General features: G+C 49.6%; 1 non-coding gene across 1 annotated transcript; it reads right to left on the bottom strand.

Annotated features, from left to right (window-relative positions):
- Positions 1 to 4,306: 4,306 nt before the first annotated feature.
- On the bottom strand, positions 4,307 to 4,378 carry TRNAQ-CUG (transfer RNA glutamine (anticodon CUG)). Its single transcript has one exon. It is a non-coding gene; the product is annotated as a tRNA-Gln (tRNA).
- Positions 4,379 to 12,763: the final 8,385 nt, after the last annotated feature.

Raw genomic sequence — 12,763 nt, 5'->3', positions numbered from 1 at the left:
CCTGCTGCTGCAGGGTGACTACTCCTTAGTCACAAGGGAGAAAATCTTGGGAAGAGTCTTGAGTTCTTCTTGAAGAAGGTCGGTTCAGGATTCAAAGATTGATCTAATTTGGAAGGGGGCCTGCTCCTACCTTTATCCTGAAAAAGGGGGCTGGCACGCGACTAAGTCCTGCCCTATGGGTGGGACCAGGAGGGGGGTGGTTACACCCCTCTCCTTTGGCGGGCTTTCCCCAGCTCAGGGTCTGGTGTGCCCCTGGAACTGGTTCAAGCCGGCCTATGCACAGTGAGCACCGGGGTGCCACTTGCAGTCACCTTCCTCTAAAGCCCTGCCTACCTAGAATACACAAAACCCTGTCTGGGACGGTGCTGGCACCGCCCCTGGCAGGAAACCCTTTGTCCTTGCCTCCTGCTCTGGGAGGACTCCCAGCAGCAGGAGGGCAGACTTGTGTCTCGGTGGCAGCATCCATTTTGTGGAGCTAAGGCTCTGTCTGACTTTAACCGGGGTTATAGGTTACATACATGTCGTGTCCCTCTAGAAGGGTGGAATGCTAACCCCGTCGCCAGAATTGGCGAGGGGTTAGTATTCCAATTCGTATGACACCTTACTCGACATGTTTTGATAAAGCGATACCAGAGTTGGCATATAACCGCGAGGATTATAATGCACTTAAGAGTATATGGTATGCGATATCATGGAAACGGCTAAGAGATGGATCCCGAAAGCCGCAGACAGGCTCAGCTCATGCCAGAGCACCATCTCACACGATTCCAAGCACTCTGCCTTCAGGATTGTCAAGGCCTGCCATAGGAGTGACTGATAGGAGATCTGTGTGTCCATTTAGGTTTAGATATAAGTATACTATATCTAAAGCAAAGGGTGAGTACACCACTTTGCTCCAGCTGTCAAGCAGCCAGTTGTGTCAGATTTGGATGGCCAGCCAGGGGTGGCATAATACATGCTGCAGCTCCTGGTAGGCCCTGGGTACACCTATGCCCTGGGTACCTAAGGTACACTGTACAGGGACTGATAAGGTGACTCAGTATCCAATTAGATATGTACCTAAGGTACATGGAATCCATTTTACAGAGAGAGCAGTAGGCCTGGGGCCCTGAATAGCAGGGTCCCAGGTCAACTAAGTCAGAAAACCAGCAAAACACCAGGCAAAAAGTTGGGGGCAACCATAGTCAGGGATCTACCTTCCTACAGTTAATCCTTACACACAGGAGCCTGGGTGTAGGTTGTAACTACAGGAAGTTAATCCTTACACAGGAGCCTGGGGGGAGATTGTAACTACAGGACGTTAATCCTTACACACAGGTGCCTGGGGGGAGGTTGTAACTACAGGACGTTAATCCTTACACACAGGAGCCTGAGCGGAGCTTGTAACTACAGGACTGTACTCACACACAGGAGCCTGGGGGAGGTTGTAACTACAGGACATTAATCCTTACACACAGGTGCCTGGGGGGAGGTTGTAACTGCAGGACGTTAATCCTTACACCCAGGAGCCTGGGGGGAGGTTGTAACTGCAGGACGTTAATCCTTACACCCAGGTGCCTAGGGGAGGTTGTAACTACAGGACTGTACTCACACACAGGAGCCTGGGGGAGGTTGTAACTACAGGACATTAATCCTTACACACAGGTGCCTGGGGGGAGGTTGTAACTGCAGGACGTTAATCCTTACACCCAGGAGCCTGGGGGGAGGTTGTAACTGCAGGACGTTAATCCTTACACCCAGGTGCCTGGGGGGAGGTTGTAACTACAGGACTGTACTCACACACAGGAGCCTGGGGGAGGTTGTCACTACAGGACATTAATCCTTACACCCAGGTGCCTGGGGGAGGTTGTAACTGCAAGACGTTAATCCTTACACCCAGGTGCCTGGGGGGAGGTTGTAACTACAGGACTGTACTCACACACAGGAGCCTGGGGGAGGTTGTAACTGCAGGACGTTAATCCTTACACCTAGGAGCCTGGGGGGAGGTTGTAACTACAGGACTGTACCCCTCAAACACCAGAGCCTAGGGGACCTTGTAACTACAGGACTTTAATCCTTACACACAGGACCCTGGGGGGAGGTTGTAACTACAGGACGTTAATCCTTACACCCAGGAGCCTGGGGGGAGGTTGTAACTACAGGACTGTAATCCTCATACACAGGAGCCTGGGGGTAGCTTGTTACTACAGGACTGTACTCCTCACACACAGGAGCCTGGGGGAGGTTGTAACTACAGTACTATACTCCTCACACACAGGAGTCTCAGGGTGGAGCCTGTAAGTACAGGACTGCACTCCTCACACACAGGAGTCTTGGGGGGAGGTTGTAACTAAGATGACCAACGATCCGTAAATTTCACGGATTGTCCATTATTTGGGCCTCTTGTGCGTTGTCCGTGAGGAATTCTTTCACGTACGCCTTTTGTCCAAAATTCCAGACATTCCAGCGAGCTGCCCCCTGCAAGCAGCCTGAGAGTTCTGTAACTCTCACAGCAGGGACCAGCTTGCGCTCCTGCTGTGATCTGTGGCCTGCAAAATCCCTCCCCGATGTGGCACAGACTGCTATCAGCCATTATCATTCTGTATGTTGGCCTAATTATCACATACAAAGAATTATAATGGGCCCCCTGCTCAGTGACAGCATTTGCTGGGGCTACTCCTGCCAGAGCATAGGGCATGGTAAACTGATTTTGTTTATGGGCTCCTGTCACCTCACCAGGGGCCCAGCTCTGGGGAGGTGGAAGTTTCATTTTGGCGTGTGTTACGCAGGTACAGCCACTGTTAACCTCTTAAACTGTCACACAAGCAGTGATTATGGTACAAATAGAATTTTCCTTTATTATTGATTTATTTTGCTCCAATAGTGCAAAGTTTCTTCATATGTGCTGATATTATTTTCATGTTTATATTGCGCCCCATCCCCCCACCCCCCTTGGATGATTGATCGGGTGTTTTTCTTCAATGGGGAAGAGGAGGCGTGTAAGTTCTGCGAAGCCTTCAGCTTTTGATCTTTTTTTAAAATTTTGGGGGGGAATATGCAATGGTAGGTGTTTAAGTTACACTCACAAACATTAGATACAGTTCAAGGTTGTCTCAACCTAATATAAACTTATTTTGACTTGTACTTGTGTTGGTTGTCTATTTACTCATGTCATATTGTGCGACTTCCACTGATGTGTCTGTTAAACGTACGTTTTGTCCAGAATTTTTGTCATGAATTCTGACCTTCTGTCCTGAATTTTGTCCTGAATTTTGATCCTTTGTCCTGAAATTGTACACTCTCTGTCCTGAATTTGCCTACATGCCAGTTGGTCACCCTATGTTGTGCTTTGTTTGTGTTACTTGGTTTATTTTGTTGCTATACTGTGTTTGCATCGCAGTTGCCGTGATCATTAACACCCTTGTGTTACAATAATACTTCCACAAACCCTCTTTTATCGTGTAGGGTAAAAGGTGCAGGTGGCAAACACTGCCCTGTTTGCCCCCAGGGACGCGCGGCGCCTCGAACCCACAAAGCTTCCTAGGCCGGGTGGAGGTTGTTGAAGAAAAACACGGCAACAAAGAGAAACCTTTGAAATTTAGAGCAGCCAGTTGTCCAACATATTTCAAATTGACTCTCTCTCCGAGTAGAGAGGTTTCGAAAACCTGTGCGCTCTTTAATGAGCAGACAGTCAACGTTATATGGTCGGCGCCTTGACGTCACGCACGGGCCGTTGGCGGAACACCTGCAGCCTGTACATATACCTTGACGTGTTTATCACAATAATACCGAGAATATGCAGCGTCTCCTCCTAAACAAACAGGTCTGCTGAATAAAAGGGCCGTCCGCTAACTGCAGAGAAACGAGGAAAGGGTTTTTAATGAAATTATAAATTGCATTGCATTTATGTAGCGCTTACAACCCCTGATGAGGCGTCGAGACGCTTTTTCGGCGAGTAGCACGCTACTTCGAACCCATAAAGGATTAGTGGATGTGTCCCGTTCCTGTGAGTCGTAAGAAACAATTGACATACACAGGGTATTCTTTGACTCTGTTGTGCTAAATGTGGGCATACACTGACATGCACGGCCAGAGGCCCAAATCAGGCGGGAGACTCCCGATTTTGGAGAAGAACAACATTGCTTCATTTAGGCTCCCACCTGATGTTGTCTCTGCTTTAATAGCTGTCAGTGCATTCTCCTGTTTATTATTTTTTATACTTCCCCCCTTACCTATAATATAATGTTGGCATGTGCACTCATTTGTTGTCGATCTAGTTTTATAAGAGATTTTCAACAGAAATCTTTTTTTTTTTTTAGAAAAAGACAGGTCCCACCGAGATTTGAACTCAGATCGCTGGATTCAGAGTCCAGAGTGCTAACCATTACACCATGGAACCAGCTGAGTATAGGCTCAGAAGTTTTTCTGAAAGCTGAGACCTGTGGTCACTGGTGCAGTGGATGTTCACTTTGCTAGACTTGCATCTTTAAGGTCACTTTTACAGAGGGCAGACAGATTTCCAAGAGCCTCAGTTAAAACCCAAAGGTCAGGTTTACTGTTACAAAGCAACTGACTCATCGTTATAAAGGGACTGGTGGGCATTAACCAGTTAGTAACAACACAACTCAGCGTCTCTTTAGCACAATCACTTTACACAGTCACGTTTGCACCTCTTGCTGGGTGTAGGAATGTGAAACCTTGTAAATCTGTTTTTAAATAATCACATGTCCAATGAGCCTCTACATCACCCGCTTAAGATATACATTCGTCCTTGAGAACCTTATTCCTGAAATTGTAGGCATTTATAGGGACCTTTTATTTAGAGGGCCTCTATTTTTGACACAGCAATAAACAGCATCACTGGTCAGCTGCGGTCCGTGCAGGTAACAGCGGTGGGTGGGGATTTTTAATGGACGATCCAGAGGTAAAATTAATCAAATCATTAATTTTCCCTCGTCATCGTCAGTTGGAATCCCCACCATCCGGCACACCGTTGTTACCTGAATGGACCGCCGCTGTCACTGGCACCTATCATTCGACTTCACAGCGCTCGATTGGAATGAAAATTGTGTACTGTGCCCTCAACAGGACAGGCTCAGCTGTAGCCTTATGAGTCTGATACTTTCAGGAAAAATTTAAGCTGAATTAAAGTCAGGGGCGGCTCTTCCATAACGGCGAAGGAGTGTCACCCCACAGCCTGTGTCAGCAGTTGATACATTTTATTTATGCTGTCTGTCTGCGCCCCACAAAACCTGTAGGTCAGGCGGGGGTGGGCAGGTCAGGGAGGAGGAGTAGAGTGCACTCATAAGTGTGCACGTGTGCTTGGCCGGCTGTCGTAGACCGGCCAAGACCACGTGTTCCCTCATGTTTCTCCAACCAGGCTCTGTTACACAGCAGGGTTGGAGAAAAGGCACAGGCTCCAATGCACCATCTGAGTTGCAAACCAATCCTGGTGCTGCTTTTGTGTGAGAGCAGCGTCTGGATTGGGTGTGGAGCTTGTAACCTTCCGGCCCATCGCTTTATGGCCCAATGGCAATGAGAGGAGCACGGAGGCGGCGGGCAGCAGAGCAGCAGGTACGTTTTTTTTTAATTTGTTTTCTTTGATATCATTTCAACCCTCTCACCCCATCCCGAAACCCCAGCCCTCCCCCCGCAGCCGTCCTACCACTTAAGACAGGCAGCAACTGCCACTGACTAAAGTGAATACAGTTATGAACTGCAGAATACATTTTCCGGGACAAAATGTTGAGAACACAAGTGTAAAAAAAGATTTATCTAATTCAGCCCCTCTGAGAAGAGCTCAAATCTACCTTGTGAATGTGGCTTGGTTTAGAGCTCTGCTGTTTGTACAACAGCTTCTGGGAGCTTTGCAGGCTGTGGAAAGCCTTCAGTCATGGCCGGCATGACTCACACGGCGGGAGAGGCGGGACGAGTTTCATTAACGTTTTTAAAAAACATACCTTCCGGATCCCTTGGCCGGTTCCGCATTTTCCTGCTGCTCTCCTGAACAGGAAGCAGCCACAGGCAGCTTCCCTCCCCTCCCCTAAGCCAAACGCAATGCTGCAATGGCAGCTTTGTGATTGGTGGGTACGGCACCCAGCCAGGTGCCTATGAGGAGGCCATTTTCTCTATTTAGACTGCTTGCAGCCTATATAGAGAAAAGGCAGAGTGCGTTTGACTGGTTTGGTTGGTCCCAAAGGGCAGACCAAACAGTCGAGGCCCACAGTAATGGGCAAGCCACTCCTCCCCACCCTGAAGACCCGCCTGCCCCGACCAGGCAGTCCCTTCTGCTTTCTCACAGTGCGAGAAGCAACACAGTGCGAGAAGCAGAAACATAAAATGGTATTAAAAATACCATTTTATGTTTCTGCTTCTCGCACTGTGAGAAAGCAGTGAGGCGATGCTCCTCCGCCCTAATGGAGGAGCCGTCACTGAAAGTCCTTCCAACATGCCCTTCAGTTCATGAGAATACCTTCTTTTCATACACCACTGCTTTTTAGGTCTCTGACCTAAAGGCTGAGCTTGCGCAGTCTGGGGTCGGAGAATTAATGTTCTTTAGTAGTGCTTTGGATCCCGCCTCCCTGCCCTGTCTCTCCTCCATTGGCTGGCTTCCTAAACGGAGGACAGCCATTGGAGGAGAGAGCCGTCCCTCCAAAGAAGCTCCGTCTTTTTCGGATTTGGGGGCGTAAGTTTTGCTGTTCTTTAGACAGTGACGTAGTCTGTCACTCAGAACCACAAAACCACGCCCCCAATTCCGAAATATCCGGAAGCTTGCAGCCGCCATTTTGCAGCTGTCTCTCCGAGCACCTACAGGCTCGCGCGGAAGTCCGCTCCCCAAAAACTAGTAGGTTACAATAAACATATGTTATTCTGCGCCTTGATATCAGTTGCCGAGGTATGGGAGAGCGTGGAAGTGTGTCCAGGGCGACGGCGTGATTTTTTTCTCTTCGAATCCTTGTTTCAGCTAGGCCGGGGTTCAATGCGGGTTTCTTTTATCGCCATCAAAATCATTGAAATATATTCAGTCAGTCTTTCACATCAGAGGTGATAATGGATGGCTTGAAAGTGAGTGTCCTTTGCGATTTTGGCACCATTCCGGCGGCAATCTGAAAGCTTAACACTTTCCTGCAGCTTGGATGATGCGAAAAATGCACATCGATCGGCGGATGTCCGGGGATCCCCCAGGAGTCATCGAGGCGCTGAGGGAAGAATGGGCCTGCTAATCTCGGGCTGATCATGTCAGAGGAGAGCCGAGGAGAGCGAGGGAGAGGGAACTCTGGCTGGGGCAGCAGCGCCTCTGAGGTTTGTCGCTTCTTTTCCTACCTAAACGGCGGCTGGGCAGGGGGTGGGCACGGGCGGCCTCGGGAGCTGCTCCCGGGTCTTTGTGGAGGGCGCCCACCGTCGGCGGGGAGGGCGGGTTGCAGCGGTGTGCGTGCACGCCGAGGCTGCAGGAGCAGCAGGAGTCCTGCCAGTTCTCCGATGCAAATGACCGCTTTGCTTGTAACAAAAGCCTTGATGCTCGCTCCGGAAGAATGATCTGACTGTGCGAGAGCCCCAGGCCACTTTTGCCATGTTTGTTTATTCATGATCGCATGGCGGTGGATGTGGCACTGGGGTGCTTCGATTTTGCTGAATTTCGGGGTTGGACGTGGGGACAAGTGACATTTGTTGTTTTAGGAGTTAGCAACCAAACGTGTTCAAGAATGTTTACAGATATGCACTTTACTCAACGTGAGCACTGGCTTCGTTAGAAAGGAACAGCTGCCTACTGAGCGCTGCGTGTTATTTTTGTATGTTATTATTTGATAATTGCAAACTAATTTTTCTGTAAGCATGGCAGAAGAGACCGTGCTGTAGGGAAGGGGGGCTATTTGAAAGCCTAGCTCCTATATATAGTTTCAATATAGCTACGGGGTGGGGTGGTTAGGATGAGGGCTTAGGTGTTACCACTAGCTGCCAATCTACAGTTATTGACTGATACTGTTTCCGTGCTTCTCATAAAGATAAATATATTTGTTATTGTTGAAAGTGAAATGTCAGTGCAGCTGGTCAAGGCGCTTGGCGAACATGGAAGCAGGGTCATTAACAGCGGCGGCAGGAATAAATGCCATTAGGGCTGTCAAGAAGATGCCCTTTCAGCTTGGCGTGGACACTGTGCGTGGGGGTGAGAGCGGGGGTTGTGGAGGTCAGCAGAGCTGCACCTTGACAATGCCCCCTGCGTGACGCCGACGACTGCCCAGGAATGAGATGCACGGACGAGCCTACTGACAACAACCTGTTTTCCGAAGCTCTCACAGACACTATTTATCCACGCATATTATCTTTCAATCTGAAGGAGGCGGCGGGCGGGCTTGACCCCGAGTCAGAGGGCGTGCCCCAACGGCACGTCTAGTTTCTGTTATGTGCACGCCCCGCGTGTCCAACATGGCTTATAGCCTGTCTCCAGGCATGTCATAAACTGTGCATGCTCCCAATATGACTGCAGATAATGTCCACCCCCCCTTCCCCCGCCAGTCCACTTCGCTTTCTCCTCTCGTCGCTTGCTTTCTAGCATTATCCACAGTACCTTATTCACGAGGCATCCAGTTCAGCCGCATATTTTTGGTGCTGGCTCGCTGTATTTTATTGACCTTGCGATCACAGTTTACAAACATATTTCAATATTGCATTAAGTACTACAAATTGAAGAATATCAAATTTAAGGAAGGAAAGCAAGTTATTTTTTAAGGTGTTTTGAAAAATGTAGTCTGTTTTTAAATTACCTGATGCCTCTCAAAGTTAATTCTCAAAACAATAACAATTCTATTTTTTTGCGTTATTATTAAATATCAAGTAAACGTTTTTAACACTATCTACTATAATTAGACGAGGAACAACATGGAAGTCGAGGGCGTTATACATTAGGAAAGTTTCAGGGATATTCGCATGTTCCTCATGGCAGGCAGACGTCCCGAATGTTGGACTGTCTAAAGCTCTTTATTCTGTGAAGTACTTTTGTACAGTTTAGCACCTTTGAGAGTTTTTTCGCAATTTAGAACCAATACTGGCAACGTTTGCATGGGCGTAGGAAGTGTGGAAGACGTGGGAGACATATCCCCCCCAGATTTTTATAGAGGGGGGACACGGGGGACGGGGGGGGGATGAGGGGACAAAAGAATTTCCCCTCTCCCTTCTGTTATTCACAGGGCCATTAGCGCGCGAAAGCGCTACCTAGTGGACCTGCCTGGAGTCAAAAAGGCCACCCGCCCTCTGCCCTTTGTTATGCTGCATGAAGGCTCAGCGTCCTGGGAAGGGAAGAGAAGGAAAAAAAAGTCTCTCTCTTTTCCTTTATGCCCAGAGAAGGCAAAGGACAGTGTCCACTTCTCTTGCTCTGCTCTGGTAGCTTCCCTTCTCCCCCCTCTCTCTCTCTCTTTATTCCTCCATCTCTTTCTGTCTCTGCCTCACTCCTCCTTATGTGCTTCTTTTAGCTCGAGGACCGTTGCACTGCGTAGCAGTGGGCGGAGCCCGCGATTTAATGTTTCTTAGAGGGGGCTTGGAACCCGCCCCTCTTCTCCATTGGCTGCCCCCTGGCTTGCTTCCCTGCCCCCTTGCTGTGCTTGCTTCCCTGCCCCCTCGCTGTGCTTGCTTCCCTGCCCCCTCACTGTGCTTGCTCCCCTGATCCCTCGCTGTGCTTGCTCCCCATCCCCCTGGCTGTGCTTGCTCCCCTGGCTGTGCTTGCTCCCCTGCCCCCTGGTTCTCCTGCCCCTTCGCTGTGCTTGCTCCCCTGCCCCCTGGCTGTGCTTGCTCTCCTGGCTGTGCTTGCTCCCCTGCCCCCTGGTTCTCCTGCCCCTTCCTGTGCTTGTTCTCCTGCCCCCTGGCTGTGCTTGCTCTCCTGCCCCCTTGCTGTGCTTGCTCTCCTGTGTGTGTGTGTGTGGCTCTGGGTGTGTATGTGACTCTCGGTGTGTGTGTGGCTCTGGGTGTGTGTGTGGCTCTGGGTGTGTGTGTGGCTCTGTGTGTGTGTGTGTGGCTCTGTGTGTGTGTGTGGCTTTTTGTGTGTGTGTGTGTGTGTGTGGCTCTGTGTGTTTGTGTTTGGCTCTGTGTGAGTGTGTTTGGCTCTGTGTGTGTGTGGCTCTGTGTGTGTGTGTGGCTCTGCGTGTGTGTGGCTCTGTGTGTGTGGCTCTGTGTGTGTGGCTCTGTGTGTGTGTGTGGCTCTGTGTGTGTGTGGCTCTGTGTATGTGTGTGGCTCTGTGTATGGCTCTGTGTGTGTGTGGCTCTGTGTGTGTGTGGGCTCTGTGTGTGTGTGGGCTCTGTGTGTGTGTGGGCTCTGTGTGTGTGGGCTCTGTGTGTGTGTGGGCTCTGTGTGTGTGTGGGCTCTGAGTGTGTGTGGGCTCTGAGTGTGTGTGTGTGTGTGGGCTCTGTGTGTGTGGGGGGGCTCTGTGTGTGTGGGGGGGGGCTCTGTGTGTGTGGGTGGCTGTGTGTGTGCATGTGGGGGCTCTGTGTGTGTGTGGGGGGCTCTGTGTGTGTGTATGGGGGGCTCTGTGTGTGTGAGGGGGCTCTGTGTGTGGGGCTCTGTGTGTGTGTGTGGCTCTGCGGCTCTGTGTGTGTGGCTCTGTGTGTGTGAGGCTCTGTGTGTGTGTGTGGCTCTATATGTGTGGCTCTGTGTGGATAGCTTTTTTGTAGGTGGCTCTATATGTGGATAGCTTTTTTGTAGGTAGTTCTATGTGTGGGTGGCTCTATCTGTGTGAGGGTGGCTCTATGTAGGTGGCTCTCTGTGTGTGTGGGCTCTGTGTGTGTGGGGGCCCCGTGTGTGTGTGGGGGCTCTGTGTGTGTGTGTGGTGGGGCTGTGTGTGTGGGGGGGCTGTGTGTGTGGGGGGGATCTGTGTGGGGGGGCCCCGTATGTGTGGGGGGGCTCTGTGTGTGTGTGTGGTGGGGCTGTGTGTGTGGGGGGCTGTGTGTGTGGGGGGGCTCTGTGTGGGGGGGCTCTGTGTGTGTGTGGGGGGGCTCTGTGTGTGTGTGGGGGGGGGGCTCTGTGTATGTGGGGGGCTCTGTGTGTGTGTTTGGGGGCCTCTGTGTGTGTGTGGGGCTCTGTGTGTGTGTGGCTCTGTGTGTGTGTGGCTCTGTGTGTGTGTGTGTGTGGCTCTGTGTGTGTGTGGCTCTGAGTGGATAGCTTTTTTTGTAGGTGGCTCTATGTGTGTGTGGGGGGGCTGTGTGTGTGCGTTTGGGGGGCTCTGTGTGTGTGTGGGGGGGCTCTGTGTGTGTGTGGGGGGGCTCTGTGTGTGTGGGGGGGGGCTGTGTGTGTGTGTGTGGGAGGGGCTCTGTGTGTGTGCGTGTGGGGGGCTCTGTGTGTGTGGGGGGCTCTGTGTGTGTGGGGGGGCAATGTGTGTGGGGGGCTCTGTGTGTGTGTGTGGCTCTGTGTGAATAGCTTTTTTTGTAGTTGGCTCTATGTGTGGATAGCTTTTTTGTAGGTGGCTCTATGTGTGGATAGCTTTTTTTGTAGGTGGCTTTATGTGTGGGTGGCTCTATCTGTGTGAGGGTGGCTCTGTGTAGGTGGCTCTATGTGATTGACTGTGGGTGGCTCTGTGTGAGTGGCTGTATGTGTGTGTGGGTGGCTTTGTGTGGGTGTAAATGCAATAGGTCATGCATTTGCGAGCGATTATGCTATTGGCATTGTAAATGACAATGCCATTTATTTATGATTTAAAAAAAAAGTCATGAGCAATGCCAATAGCTCTACCTCTAATAATGCCAAGACCATTGCATTGTAAATGTTTGTTTACTATTTGGGGGTAATATGTACAACAAATTATTTCGACATTGGCATAGATTGTCAATTCATTGTAACTGTATGCCAGTAATCTATTTTAGTAGTGTTTTGACATTATTTTGTACACTTTACATTTACTGTATTTTTTTTAATTTCACTAATGTCACTTTCTGTTCTTTCTTTTGTGTGATTGGTTGTCTGGGATCACTTCCTATGATGTACTAATTAGTGCTCACTCCAAAGGATTTTTAAATCTTGAGTGCACTGGTGCAGCTGTAGCACTCCCACTATAATGTAGTCACACACGTTTCTTCCGCTCCAGTGCACTTACTAGTAACACTTTCTGCCTGCACTGCAGGTCCTGGAGACTCACAAACAGGAAGGGTCAGACTGGTGACAAAAGCAGCCCTGGCACATTTTATCTGACCAGTCCTAATACCAGTGGCGTAGCTAGTCCATGCGTTTGCAGCCTGCAGCGGCCGCATGTAAGAGCAATATTTAGGTTTTTTTTAAGTTCAGATATGTTGCGTTGTACAATAAAAAAATTATTAAAAATCTTGTCCAATAATAGAAGGGATGGATGGATATTGCAGACATGGTTGCATGGTTCAAAGAATGATGAATAGTTGAATGGGTGAGGAGTGGACGAATTAAATAATTCAAGAATGGATGACAATGAATAACGACTTTCTTGAGTTAACTGTCTAAATGCACTGACTAAAGGGTAGGTTCTCTGGTTTTAATTTTAGCTTCTGTTATGGCAATCCGCCAGCAAGAAAATCAGCCCTCACGAGAGGTAACACCGGCCCCTGCCCTGCCAGCCCATTGGGAAAAAATGAAGTGCATGGTAAGGCCAGTACAAGCCTGCAAATAAAAAGATGGGCAATGAGGGTGGAAAGAAATAATGGAAATTATGGATTATTCATTAGAAGTCATGAAAGACGTATGATTTTGCCACAGAACCCCAAGCTGATCTAATGTTCTTCACAAGTTTTTAAAGCTGGGGACCAGGGCCCTGGAAGAAACCTGAGTGACCTTCCA

Source organism: Lissotriton helveticus, chromosome 1_2, assembly GCF_964261635.1.
Source record: "Lissotriton helveticus chromosome 1_2, aLisHel1.1, whole genome shotgun sequence".
Lineage (NCBI taxonomy): Eukaryota > Metazoa > Chordata > Amphibia > Caudata > Salamandridae > Lissotriton > Lissotriton helveticus.
This window is presented reverse-complemented; position numbering and strand designations above follow the sequence as displayed.